This window comes from Moschus berezovskii, chromosome 15 (genome assembly GCF_049115385.1).
Source record: "Moschus berezovskii isolate FMDL1 chromosome 15, NW_MosBer_1.0, whole genome shotgun sequence".
Lineage (NCBI taxonomy): Eukaryota > Metazoa > Chordata > Mammalia > Artiodactyla > Moschidae > Moschus > Moschus berezovskii.
This window is the reverse complement of record NC_142474.1, coordinates 45,962,056-45,975,297: the sequence shown is the minus strand read 5'-3', so window position 1 is coordinate 45,975,297 and position 13,242 is coordinate 45,962,056. Positions and strand designations below refer to the sequence as shown.

The 13,242-nt window shown below is 44.4% G+C and overlaps 1 protein-coding gene across 3 annotated transcripts in view; it reads left to right on the top strand.

The window, feature by feature from the left end:
• DTD1 (D-aminoacyl-tRNA deacylase 1) overlaps positions 1-12,199 on the top strand; it is an 86,768-nt gene extending 74,569 nt beyond the window's left edge. For 2 of the 3 annotated variants that reach the window (XM_088844031.1, XM_055430498.2), the window contains one exon: positions 3,359-3,925. The gene's annotated coding sequence lies outside the window, so the exon portion shown is untranslated. Of the gene's footprint in view, positions 1-3,358; positions 3,926-11,872 lie in introns of those variants that run through there. The other variant, XM_088844032.1, reaches the window with a different exon arrangement.
• The last annotated feature ends 1,043 nt before the right edge of the window (positions 12,200-13,242 follow it).

Genomic DNA, 13,242 nt, shown 5'->3' with positions numbered 1-13,242 from the left:
TTCATAATGCTTTTATGTTTTCTCTAAGCAGATAATTCTATGGCTTTCTAAGTTAGAGTTGGAGACATACTAAAGGTATAATGTGACCTGTGTTTACCATCAAGCAGAATATCATGAGCACTTTCTGGATCATTTATTCTTGTGTAGTATACCATTTTCATCTGCACATTGGATGCTTGAAGCATAAATTTATTATCACAGTTCATTAAAATGTAGAATATTTAATGGTAGTAAATGTAAAAGAATAATGTGTTCAAACAGGATCCCAAAGCTCATTTTAGGTTCAAAAACAAAGGTTTCAATCTATGCCAAGAAGGTGGAGTTCCCCAGAAATGGGACGTGGAAACTAGTTTCAGGATTTTAGTTACTAGGATTGCAGGTGAGAAAAGAGGTATTGAAAGGCCCAGTCTCTTAAGTTTGGGTTACTATCTTGATTGAAACATAGGAGCAAGTGTGTTACTTTTCTTGACTGTAAAATGGACGTATTATGGCCTCTGGGAATTAAGTTATGTATTACCTTTGGGGTTTTTCAGATATCAGTTACAATGTGCAGAACTGTGGCAGATGGGTTTCAGAGCATGAGGGTAGACCTGGAGGAAATTTTGATTCCTCGTGTGTGTCCAGATAGACCTAAAGAACTTGGACAAGCTGCAGTTCAAACAAGCCTTTCCTGTGTAGGCCTGTGAACTTCAGTGTCAGGCTGGGCTCTGGAATGGAAGGCTGATAATTCCATTGAGACATCTGCTCATAATATGACCCTTTCCTAAGAGTGTGACCTGTGTTGAGTACATCTGCTGGAAGTATGTTCACAGATGTGACATCTCCATGTATAAACTACTGTACTTTTGCTCTTACTGAAGTTCATCCAATTAATTTAGATCTGAGGGGATAGAAACTGCTCTGTTAAGTCTGGGATTTAGTTAAACTTGGATGACAAATCAAGAAGCAACAGTTAGAACTGGACATGGAACAACAGACTAGTTCCAAATCGGGAAAGGAGTACGTCAAGGCTTTATATTGTCACCCTGCTTATTTAACTTATATGCAGAATACATCGTGAGAAATGCCAGGCTGGATGAAGCACAAGCTGGAATCAAGATTGCTGGGAGAAATATCAATAACCTCAGATACGCAGATGACACCACCCTTATGGCAGAAAGTGAAGAACTAAAGAGCCTCGATGAAAGCAAAAGAGTGAAAAAGTTGGCTTAAAACTCAACATTCAGAAAACTGAGATCATGGCATCCAGTCCCATCACTTCATGGCAAATAGATGGGAAAACAATGGAAACAGTGAGAGACTTTCTTTTTTTGAGCTCCAAAATCACTGCAGATGGTGACTGCAGCCATGAAATTAAAAGACACTTGCTGTTTGGAAGAAAAGCTATGACCAACCTAAACAGCATATTGGACTGTGAAGAAAGCTGATTGTTGAAGAATTGATGCTTTTGAACTGTGGTGCTGGATAAGACTCTTGAGAGTCCCCTGGACTGCAAGGAGATCCAACCAGTCCATTCTAAAGGAGATCAATCCTGGGTGTTCATTGGAAGGACTGATGCTAACGCTGAAACTGCAATACTTTGGCCACCTCATGCGACGAGTTGACTCACTGGAAAAGAGTCTGACGCTGGGAAGAATTGGGGGCGGGAGGAGAAGGGGACGACAGAGAATGAGATGGCTGGATGGCATCACCGACTTGATGGACATGAGTTTGAGTGTACTCCGGGAGTTGGTGATGGACAGGGAGGCCTGGCGTGCTGTGATTCATGGGGTCGCAAAGAGTCAGACACGACTGAGCGACTGAACTGAACTGAAAGCAGCATATTAAAAAGCAGAGACATTACTTTGCCAACAAAGGTCCATCTAGTCAAAGCCATGGTTTTTCCAGTAGTCATGGATGGATGTGAGAGTTGGACTATAAAGAAAACTGAGCGCTGAAGAATTGATGCTTTTGAACTGTGGTGTTGGAGAAGACTCTTGAGAGTCACTCGGACTGCAAGGAGATCCAGCCAGTCAATCCTAAAGGAAATCAGCCCTGACTATTCACTGGAAGGATTGATGCCGAAGCTGAAACTCCAATACTTTGGCCACCTGATGCGAAGAACTGACTCACTGGAGAAGACCCTGATGCTGGGAAACGGTGAAGGCAGGAGGAGAAGGGGACGACAGAGGATGAGATGTTGCATGGCATCACCAACTCAATGGACATGAGTTTGAGCAAGCTCCAGGAGTTGGTGCTGGACAGGGAGGCCTGGCGTGCTGCAGTCCATGGGGTCGCAAAGAGTCGGGCACGACTGAGCGACTGAACTGAACTAAACTAGATGACAAATGCTTGCTGTATCAGTCTTGGCATGACCATCTGGCTTTTGTTGTAGGCTCAGAATTGCAAAAGGAAATTCTGCGAATTGCCAAGGAAGACACTTGGGCATTCTATACTGAAGAACCTACCCTCTTTTGAGCAATATAAAAAATATCCCAAGAACAAGAATTTAGTTTGTACCCTGTTCCTATGCTTTCTTTAGGCTCCCAATACCTCTGCCTCCCTCATTGTTAAAAGGATTTGGGAATGAGCCTTGTATTTTTTTCAAGAGATTTGTCCATTTTATCCATGTCTAATTTGTGGGCATAAAGTTGTAATATATCCTTTTTATTCTTTTAATGTCTGTAAAATATTCTGCTGTTGCCTCTTTGATTCCTGACACTCATAACTTGTTTCTTCTCTTTTTTTCATGATCAGTCCAGCAAGAAGTATATTAGTTTTATTCATCTTTTTAAAAAATTTTCTCTTTTGTTTTTCTGTTTGAAATTTCATTACTTCCTGCTCTTGTTATTCCCCCTCTCCTGCTTGTTTTGAGTTTACTTTGCTTTTATTCTTTTAATTCCTTAAGATGGAAACTCCAATTATTGACTTGAAAGCTTTCTTATTTTTTAATGTAATAAGCATTTGATACTATGAATTTTCCTCTAATCACTGCTATAGATGAATATCACAAATTTTGATTATTGTATTTTCACTCATTTTAAAATGTTTTTTGATTTGCCATGTGACTTCTCTTGGATACAAAGACCATTCAGAAGTATGTTGTGTAATTCCCAGATATTTGGTTGGTATCTTTTTGAGCTTTAAGTGAAGTTCTGATAAATTGGCATCTCTTTGGTGAGAGGTATTAGGATTGATACATGACAACACGGCACATTTCTCACAGTAAGGTGAAAAAAAACACTGTCATTCTCTTGTTGTATGAACTTGAAAGGATATCTCCAGCTGTTTTGTTATGCTTGGTCATGTATTTAAATATGATTTCAAAGCAAATTTTTGGACCCTTCTGAGTAATATGTCTTATCTTTGTTCTTTTTAGTGCATTATCATTGGGCAGAACTGGATCCTGAAAAATTCATGAAAGATGCTAGGCACCTATACTACTTTAAAGACTTGGACCTGAATCCTGAAAAGGAAGATGGAAATAAGAAACTGGGAACCTACAAAAACACACAAAAAAACCCACCAAAGGAGCGTTACCGTTTTTTGTTGCTGCTGTGGCTTAATAGAGGAGATGTGTACTGCCAAGGTGGGGAAGGTGCCCCATGCACAGAGCAGCAAGGATCACACCCAAGGGTCCCCTCAGGAAGGCCACGTTGGTTCCTCTGATTCTTGGCTTGCTTTTGGAACAGGCTGGCCCAATGTCACTTGTCATCGAGTCCTGCTTTCACCCTGTGGTGTATTTCTGAGTGTCCATGATGGGTCCCAAATGCAGTCACACTGTCCATGTTTTTCCCAACACTGGCTAGGCCAGGGCTCATGTTAGGGTGTAAAGAGAACAGTCGTCCATGATGATACATTATGTGAGACCTTTGCATCTTATAAATTTTCTCTTTTTTTCTAAAAAGAAATAAACTCCAAAGCTCAACAAACCACTTTATTCTTAGCCAAATTCTGCTATGTTTCTTCTTAAGGATTGTGTCTATGGAAATACGACGTGTCTGACCCTTCTCCATATACATGCACGTCTTTTCAGATAACCCTTTTGCAGGGGGCCTTCCCTCAGGGTCCACACAGGCTTCTGCTTCTATGGTGAGAGCCTGTCCATGGTGATTTATCGTTGGTGCCATTTTCCTTGGACAATAAGTAGCAGGAAAGGGGAATGTGCCTGTGAAGGAAATCCTCTTCAGAAAGACCAGGTAACCGACACCACATGCATGCAGCTCTGTATCTGGTTTATCCACCTCTGGGACATAGCAGGGGGATGCCCCACCATGCCAGACCACACGGATGACCTTTTCCCAGGAGCCTCATGGTTGTCTGGGTGTCCCAAGTCCCCATAGCAACGTGAAGGAAGAACCATGTCTGGTAAAGGGTTTCTGAGTTAAATTTGATCTAGTGGTACAACAATAGTGATCATTTTTAGACGTTAATGATGTCAATAATAATAATAATATATAACCATACATAATATACATTTATGCAGCATATCTGTAATATACTAATGCTTATATAGTTATCCTCTCTTGAAATACTTCTTGCCTAAGTATAGAAGAGATATCCTTATTTGGCATTTTGGTGATGCTGAAACTTTTCTAAAAGCTCATGGCACCTGGTATTCCCAGGCAATCTCCCATCCAACTCCTAACCAAGCCCCACTCTGCTTCGCTTCTGGGATCAGATGGGATGAGTCACGTTTGGGATGATCAGGCCATAGATGGGTAATGCTGACACTCTGTGACTTTATAATAATTTCTCAGCCCCTGTACTCTGATCCAGTTGTCTGCTTCAAATAAGAACATAGCTAGAAAATATGAAGGGGAAAGAAGCTCGAATCACATCTCCTCTGTACATGCAAGTGCTTGGAACACAGAGTTGGAAAGGGGCTTGCTGAATTGCTTTATTCGGACCCAGTGCCGATTGTTCAGTATCCAGATGGCCCATTCGAATCGGCAATGGTGTAAACCTCTTGGTTTGAAATCGTGGTGACCCAGATGCAGTTTGTGGTCATTCCTCCAGCCCACAGGCATTGAGGTCCAGGAAGCTGTCCTGTTTCCCTTGTCTAAGTCCGCTTTTACAGAGTGAATCTCCAGTTTTGTAGACTTGGTTGTAGGGCAGTGGACTTGCTGAACAGATCTGTTAGGGGTTTCCTGCCACAGCATTTGATCTCCAGCAGCTCATGCTGAGTGAAGAGCTGCAGCCTGTCTGTACAGACAGAAGAGCCTGTGTGCCTGACATTTGGACGGTGATGAAACACGAGGCTCATCACTCACAACCCGATTCCCGGATCCCACCTCAGAGGAACCCAGACAGACCTGAGTGTGAGCAGTAGCATGTGGTCAACTCGATGAAGGGTCTGAAAACCATAAAGGGAGATGAGCTGAAAGGGCAAAAACCAAGACTCTGAATATCTGAAGGACGTGAAAGAGACGCTGGGTCAGAAACAAAAGTGGAGCAATGGGTTTAAGTGTCATTAACACAGATGCTGCCATGATGGATGCAACCACACCATGCGACAGGGGGTGGCGATGTTGAGAGCGCTAGAGCAGAAGTTCTGAGCCTGCTTGTGTTGGGGAAGAGCTTTGTTTATTTTCATCACAGTCCAGGACCAGAGTACGTGCTACAGTCCCTTATGTAAGATGATGTGGGACAGTCAGTCCTCTGCGCAGTGGTCATCCTCAGATATGGAGAGCCAGCCGTGTTTTTAAACATCTCCCCTCCCTCACAGTGTGCAGGGAAGATGTCAGAAAATGTTGGCTGCTTTTGTAGCATCGGGTGGAAGAGTGCTTTCCATCATCTTGAAGGTCACTTTCAACTCCAGGCAGCAGCAGAGGCGCGTGTACACACTTAACGGCCAGCTGGAGGGTCAGGTCTGACTGCAAGGCAAGGTTAGGAAGGAAACATGAAAGCTCAGTAAGAAACCCCACGACATCCTTAACTGCCTCAGAGAGGCCGTTCATCCCTGCCTTCCCCAGGCTCCTACTCTCCTGCTGAAGGTCATTTACAACTCTTACGTGAGACAGTGGCTAAAATTAGATTCTGGGGGCAGCTCTGTTTACAGAGCCTAAAACCCAGTCTTCACATTCCTCCCAAGCTGCCCGACTCCTCCTCGCTGCTTATTTATCAAACTTGCTGTTTATTGTCCACTAAAGCATGGTTCGACTGAGGATGGGAGAAGATTGTACCATGTACGGCTTTCCTGAGAGGTCTTGGCAGACTGTGGACCTGGGACTTTAAACAGAGCGCTGCCTGGTGCCACCGGGTAGCAGGGGCCGTTTAATCTTGCCTTCCGTGGTTTACTTTATAGGAGACAGACCTCTTCTGGTGACACAAAGCACAGACCAAATACACTTCCTGAGTGGAGGTGGGCGCCAAGCATGAGAGAGCAGAGAAGCCACGCCAAGGTCACGCAGCAGGTCACCCCAAGTCTGTTGAGATCAGGCCATCCCTGCCCAGATGCCTTGGTCTCTCCTGTGGGCAGAGCTGCACTCGTTCTCAGTAGGCACCCGACGCATTGGAAGCTACTTTCCTGCAGTGGCCACATCTCTTCTGTGGCTCGCACCAGCCTGCAGGCAACTAAAGCCCCACGTGTGTCCCATGTGACCAGGGTCTGGCCAGTGGAAGGTACCCAGTGAAGAACTTAATCATGTTTCTGTTAGGCACAGGCCTCTTGGGCTTCTGTGTCATCCTGGCTCTTCCTCCAGCTCTGTGTTATCCTCAGATGAGTTTTTCTGTCTTTATCCAGGTCCTGGCTAAACATGCTGCACAGTGCAGAGTCAGCACCCGGTTAAGGATCTTCTTAACAGGTCAATAGATGCATCCCTCATGTTCTCACTCACCCCACTTTCCCTCTCCCCGTGTCACCACTCTTGCCAAAGTCAAGCAACCCTGTTTTCAGAGTAATTTGGTGATTAATCCCTTGATTCTGTCAAACAGTGCAGCACCACTGTGTTACAGCATCACTGATTCAATGGACATGAACTTGGGCAAACTCCAGGAGATGGTGATTGTCAGGGAGGCCTGGCAGGCCGCCATCCATGAAGTCACAAAGCAACTGAACAACAACCGTGTTACTTGTGAACCCATGCTGACTTCCGACCAGCGCTGTGCTGTTCCACAGGCCCCCAACCTAACTTCTTCATCATCGGCTCTAGAATGTTTTCAGATGATACAGTATTTATCCTTATTTATTTCACTCATAACCCTCTCCAGTTTCATCTGTGTTGTTGCTAATGATGGGATCTCCTCCTGTCTCTTGGCTGAATAATATTTCGTTGTGTGTACTGACTGCATCTTCTTCATCCATTCATCCATTGACAGGCACTTACATTCTTTCCATATCTTGGCTGTTGTGAATAAGGCTGCAGTGGATATGGGCGTGTGAGTTTATCTTCCAGATACTGGTTTTGTTTCCTTCAGATATATGCCCAGGAGTGGAATTGCTGGGTCATGTGGTACCTCTATTTTTAAATTTTTTGAGGCACCCCCGGGCTGTTTTCCACAGTGGCTCTACGAATTTATGTTCCCATCAATGATGTACTAGGGTTCCCATTTCTTCGTACCTTCACAAAACTGGAAATCTCTTTCCTTTTTAAGAACAGCCATCCTAACAGATGTGAAGTGAAATCTCGTGGTTCTGATTTCCTTGAAGATTAGTGGTGTTGGACACTTTTTCATGTATGTAGACCTTCTGTATATCTTCCTTGGAAAAATTTGTCTATTCAGTTTCTTTGCCCATGTGTAAATCAAGTTCCTTATTTATTGTTTGCTATTGAGTTGTATAGGTTCCTTACATATTTTGAATATTAGTCCCTTACCAGGTCTATGGTTTGCAAGTATTCCCTTTTATTACATGGCTTTCCTTTTCATTCTGCAGATTGTTTCCTTTGCTCTGCAGAAGCTTTCTAGTTTTTTAGCTCCTCTTGTTTGTGTTTTTGTTGCCTGTACTTTTGCTGTCATATCCAAGAAATCACTGCAAAGAACAATGCTATGGAGTTTCTTACCTACATTTTCTTCTAGGAATATTATGATATCAGCTGTTATATTTAAGTCTTTAATCCATCTTGAGTTAGTTTTTGTGAGTGGTGTAGAATAGGGGTCCGATGTCTTTTTTCTGCATGTGTTTATCCAGTTTTCCCCACACCGTTTGCTGAAGAGGCTGTCCTCCCATTGCATATTCTTGGCTTCCGTGTCAAATATTAGTGGAACATATTTTATAAGCACAGACATAAATTAGGTTTATTTCTGGGCTCTCAATTCTCTTCCATTGGTCTCTGTGTCTGTTTTTATGCCAGTATCATACCATTCTGATTACTTTATAATATAGTTTGAAATCAGGAAGAATGAAGCTTCCAGCTTTGTTCTTTCTGAAGATTGCTTTGACTGTTTGGGGTCTTTTGTGGTTCCTATCAATTTTAGGATTGTTTTTCCTATTTCTGTGAAAAATGCCAATGGAATTTTGCATTTAATATATGGATGGTTTTGGGTAGTATGGACATTTTAAGAATATGAATTCTTTTAGTCCATGAACACGGGCTTTTCATCCAATTATTTGTGTCTTCCTTAATTTCTTTCATTGTGTCTTATAGTTTTCAATGTATAGGTCTTTTACCTACTTTTGTTAAATTTATTCCTAGGTGTTTATTGTTTTGATGTCATTGTATATGAGGTTGTTTTCTTGATTTTTCTTTCTGATAGTTTAAGTGTATAGAAAGGCAACTGATTTTTGTATATAGACTTTTTATTCTAAAACTTTACTGGATTTGTTTATTAGTTCTAACAGTTTTTTTGTGTGTGGTATTCAGAGTTTTCTGTATATAAGATCACATCATCTACTGAGGTGTTTTCCTCTGAAGTCTTGAAACCTTCAAAGTCATCCATAAGTGTTGGAATTAACTTCTTACAAACTCCTGTTAATGTTCGTATTTTGACCTCTTCCCCTGAGTCATGAATTCCTCAATGGATCTTGAGTGATGAATCCTTTCTAGAAGGTTTTCAATTGACTTTGTCCAGATCTATTAGAGACACACTCTATGTGGCAGCTATGGCCTATGGAATGTATTTGTTCAAAAAAATAACACTTGAAACTAGAAATGACACCTTGCTCCATGGGCTACAGAATGGATACGGTCGGTGTTTGCAAGCGTGACTGCAACATGCATCATGTCCATCTCCATCAGAGCTCTTGGTGACCAGGTACATTGTGAATGAACAGTAACATTTTGAAAGGAATCTTTTTTTCTGAGCAGTAGCTCTCACTAGTGAGCTTAAAACATTCCATGAATTTCTTCTCTCTAGATATTAAAGTCCTGGATGGCATCTTCTAACACAAGGTTGTTTCATCTCATTGACAACCTACTGTTTAGTGTAGCCACCTTCAGTCATTACCTCAGCTGACTTCTGTGTGACTTGCTGCAGCTTCTTCATCAGCACTTGCTGCTCTGCCTTGTACTTCTCTCATGGAGACGGCTTCATTCCTTAAATCTCATGAACCCATCTCTGCTAGCCTCACACATTTCTTCATTTCTTCTGCAGCTTCCTCACCTCTCGTAGTCTTCCCAGAATGGAAGAGAGGCAGGGCCTGGCTCTTGAGGAGGCTTTGCCTTGAGGCAGTGTTCTGGCTGATTGGACCTTCTGTCCAGACCACTTTGACTTTTTCCCCATTGGCACCAAGGCTGTTTCTTCTCATTTGTGGGCTCCCCGCTTCCTGGTAGCTCAGCTGGTAAAGAATCTGTCTGCATTGCAGGAGAACCTGATTCAATTCCTGGTTTGGGAAGATCCACTGGAGAAGGGATAGTCTACCTACTCCAGTATTCTTGGGTTTCCTAGTGACTCAGATGGTAAAGAATCCGCCTGCAATGCAGGAGACCTGGGTTCGATCCCTGGGTTGGGAAGATCCCCTGGAGAAGGGAAAGGCTACCCACTCCAGTATTCTGGCCTGGAGAATTCCATGGACTGTATAGTCCATAGGGTTGCAAAGAGTTGGACACGACTGGGTGACATTCACTTTTCACTTCACTTTCACTGCTTCCTGGGACCTTTGGCAAATGCCCAGTTGGCCAGTAGCTTTGCCTCTTCCCTGTTCACTGCCTCCGTCTGCTGTCACTGCCAAACTGGTCCCACCTGGATGACCGCTTCAACAGGCTGCCTGTTTCTCTGGCTCACCTCCTCCAGTGAGCTTGGGTTTCCTCACAGTGTAGCAGCCTCAGGGTTCCAGGAGGTTCCCGGGCCCCTTATGGTGTAGACTCAGAAATCACACACCATCACGCCCACCATATTCTAATGGTCAAAGTCAGTCAGAAGGCCAGCCCAGATCCAGGTGGTGTGGAGACATAGACTTCAAGGATGGAGTCTTGATGGGAGGGGCAGCAGTGTCCCATCGCAAAGGGACACGTGTTCACTGGAGGCCAGAATCACAGTGACCTGCCAAACGCCACGACCTGCTGAGTGTGGGTCAACAAGCACATGCCTCACCAGGAGAAAACTGGGGCTCTTTCTTCTGCAGCATGAACAACAAAAACAGACACTAGTTAACTTAAACCTAACAGACGTTAGAAGGGCATCAGGAAGCTCACAGACTTGATGGAAGCATTTTTCACTGAGACCTCAAAAGTGGTAGGAAGGGGCTTCCCTGGTGGTCTAGGGGTTGAGAGTCGGCCTGCCAATGCAGGGGCCGTGGGTTCAATCCCAGGTCAGGAAGGGTCCCACATGCTGCAGAGCACGTAAGCCCTATGCACCACAGGCGCTGAGCCAGTGCTCCCGAGCCCGTGAGCCAGGGTTACGGAACCCCCTGCTGCAGCTGCTGAGGCCCATGTGCCTGCAGCCTGAGTTCTGCAACAAGAGAAGCCACTGCAGTGAGAAGCCCACACCACAGCGAAGAGTAGCCCCCTCCTGCCGCAACTAGAGGAGGCCCTGCACACAGCAACAGAGATCCAGCACAACCTAAAAGAAAAGAAAAAAGTGATGGAGGGCAGCCCTGAGGATCCCTGAAGGAACCTCTGTAGGGAACGGCCTCTGGGATAACTTCGTCTGATTTGGGAGTAGGGTGGGAGGGAGTCTTTGTGTCATTTGGCTCACAATTCAGATTCCTTGAGAGTGTGACACAGCATAAGCAATATGGTCAATAACACTGCAGTAACTTTGTGAGGGCAGGTGGTTAATAAACTTGATGTGGTGATCACTTCATGGTATATGGATGTGTCAAGTCTTAACGTAGGACATCTGAAACCAATTTTATATTGTATGTTAACTCTGTCTCATTCAAAATAATTCCTGTTCCTTGGGGAGCTGACTTGGGACGTCTTCCCACTGCTCAGGTTCATAAGGGTGAGCAGGGCACTTTTACTGATGGGACCTCGTGGAGTGGGTGTGGTAGAGTGTCCCTCAGGAAAAGTGGGGTGCTGTGTGAACACCAGGGAGGTGCCTACTGACTTCTGATGACCCTTTGAGCATGATAGTGACTTATGTCAGAACATCATCAATTTTTTATTTTATCTCACTGCCTCTGCTTCCCCCTACCCCCACAAGCGAAAACAATCATTAAAAAGCCTTTTTCCTCTTCTTCGTGCAAAATGCAACTTTAGTTTAACCTGTGTCTCACTGGACCTAACTTTGTAAATGGAAGTGTTCCCAGAGGTCTTCTCACTCACTCGGTTTGTTCTCAGCATCCTCTCTGAGACATTTAGCCCCTGTCCTGACATCAGTTCTCACCTGCCCGCAGGTGACTCCTCTACTGGGCACTGACCGTTTCCAGCCTTCCTTGCGAATCTTCTACCCAGATCCCGTGGATTCAATCCGCTCTCCCTCCCCAAATACACTGTAGCAGGTACCACCCTCAGATACACACACTCACCATCACCGTCAATCCCCTGGTTCTTGTCTTCCTGTGCTGTAGATTGGTGGGAAGCTGAAAGGGCCTTTTCTCAGACTCCCATGCAGCTGGGGAGCCACGCTTGGCTGAATTCCTCCAAGCAGACCCGTCCACGTGAGACAAGACTGCGCATGGATGCTGCTTCCGGGGCAGCATGGGATCTTCCACTGTCCAGACCTCCAAAATCACAGACTGTATGGTGACAGCAGTAGGGTTTCTGTTGGAACATTCCTGTGGGGAGGTGGGACATGTCTCCGGCTGCATCACTCCTGGCCATGTAAGCACCCGAGCTTCCTGCCCCCTTAGATGTTCTGTGAGACAGCTAATAGAATAAACTTTGTCTGCTTAAACTTGTTGCAGTGGATTCTCTTGTCTGCAAGTAAGAACCCTGCGTGATATAAACTCTCACTAGCTCCCCCAGTAGCTGTTGTGAAAGTCACTCAGTTGTGTCCGACTCTTTGCAACCCCATGAACTATACAGTCCATGGAATTCTCCAGACCAGAATACTGGAGTGGGTAGCCTTTCCCTTCTCCAGGGGATCTTCCCAACCCAGGGATTGAACCCAGGTCTCCTGCAATGCAGGCAGATTCTTTACCATCTAAACCACAAGGGAAGCCCAAGAATACTGGAGTAGGTAGCCTATCCCTTCTCCAGTGGACCTTCCTGACCCAGGAATCGAACCAGGGTCACCTGCATTGCAGGTGCATTCTTTACCAACTGAGCTATGAGGGAAGCCCCAGTACTGTAGTGTAAATGTTGAACAACAGACTGTTCCCAGCAGCAGCAAAAAAGCCTGATATTTTGTACTTCCAGCAGCAGTGTATGAGAATTCCAGCTGCTTTGTCTTCCTACTGGTACCTAGTTTTGTCAGCACTTTATTGAGGTTGGTAAAAGAAGGGATATAGTTTTCAAACAGTCCACTATCATAACATGACTTTGGGTGGGGACAGGATATTAACACATACACACACGTTATTATAAACCTCGGCATTGCAGTTTTTAAAAAGTTGTTTCTTAGGTCTTTGGAGTCCAACTCCTTATTTTAAAAAATTTTTTTATTGGAGTATAGTTGATTTACAATATTAGTTTCAGGTGTGGAAGAGGACGTGGCAACCCACTCCAGTATTCTTGCCTAGAGAATTCCATGGACAGAGGAGCCTGGCAGGCTGCAGTCCATGGGGTCGCAAAGAGTTGGTCGGACACGACTGAGCAAATTTTACTTCACTCACGTCACTTCAGGTGAATAGCACAGTGAATCAGACATATGTCCACTCTTTTTTAGAGTCTTTTCCCATATAGACCACTGCAGGGTATTGAGTAGAGTTCCCTGTGCTACATGGTAGGTCCTTATTAATTACCTATTTTATATATAGTAGTTTACATATGTCAACCC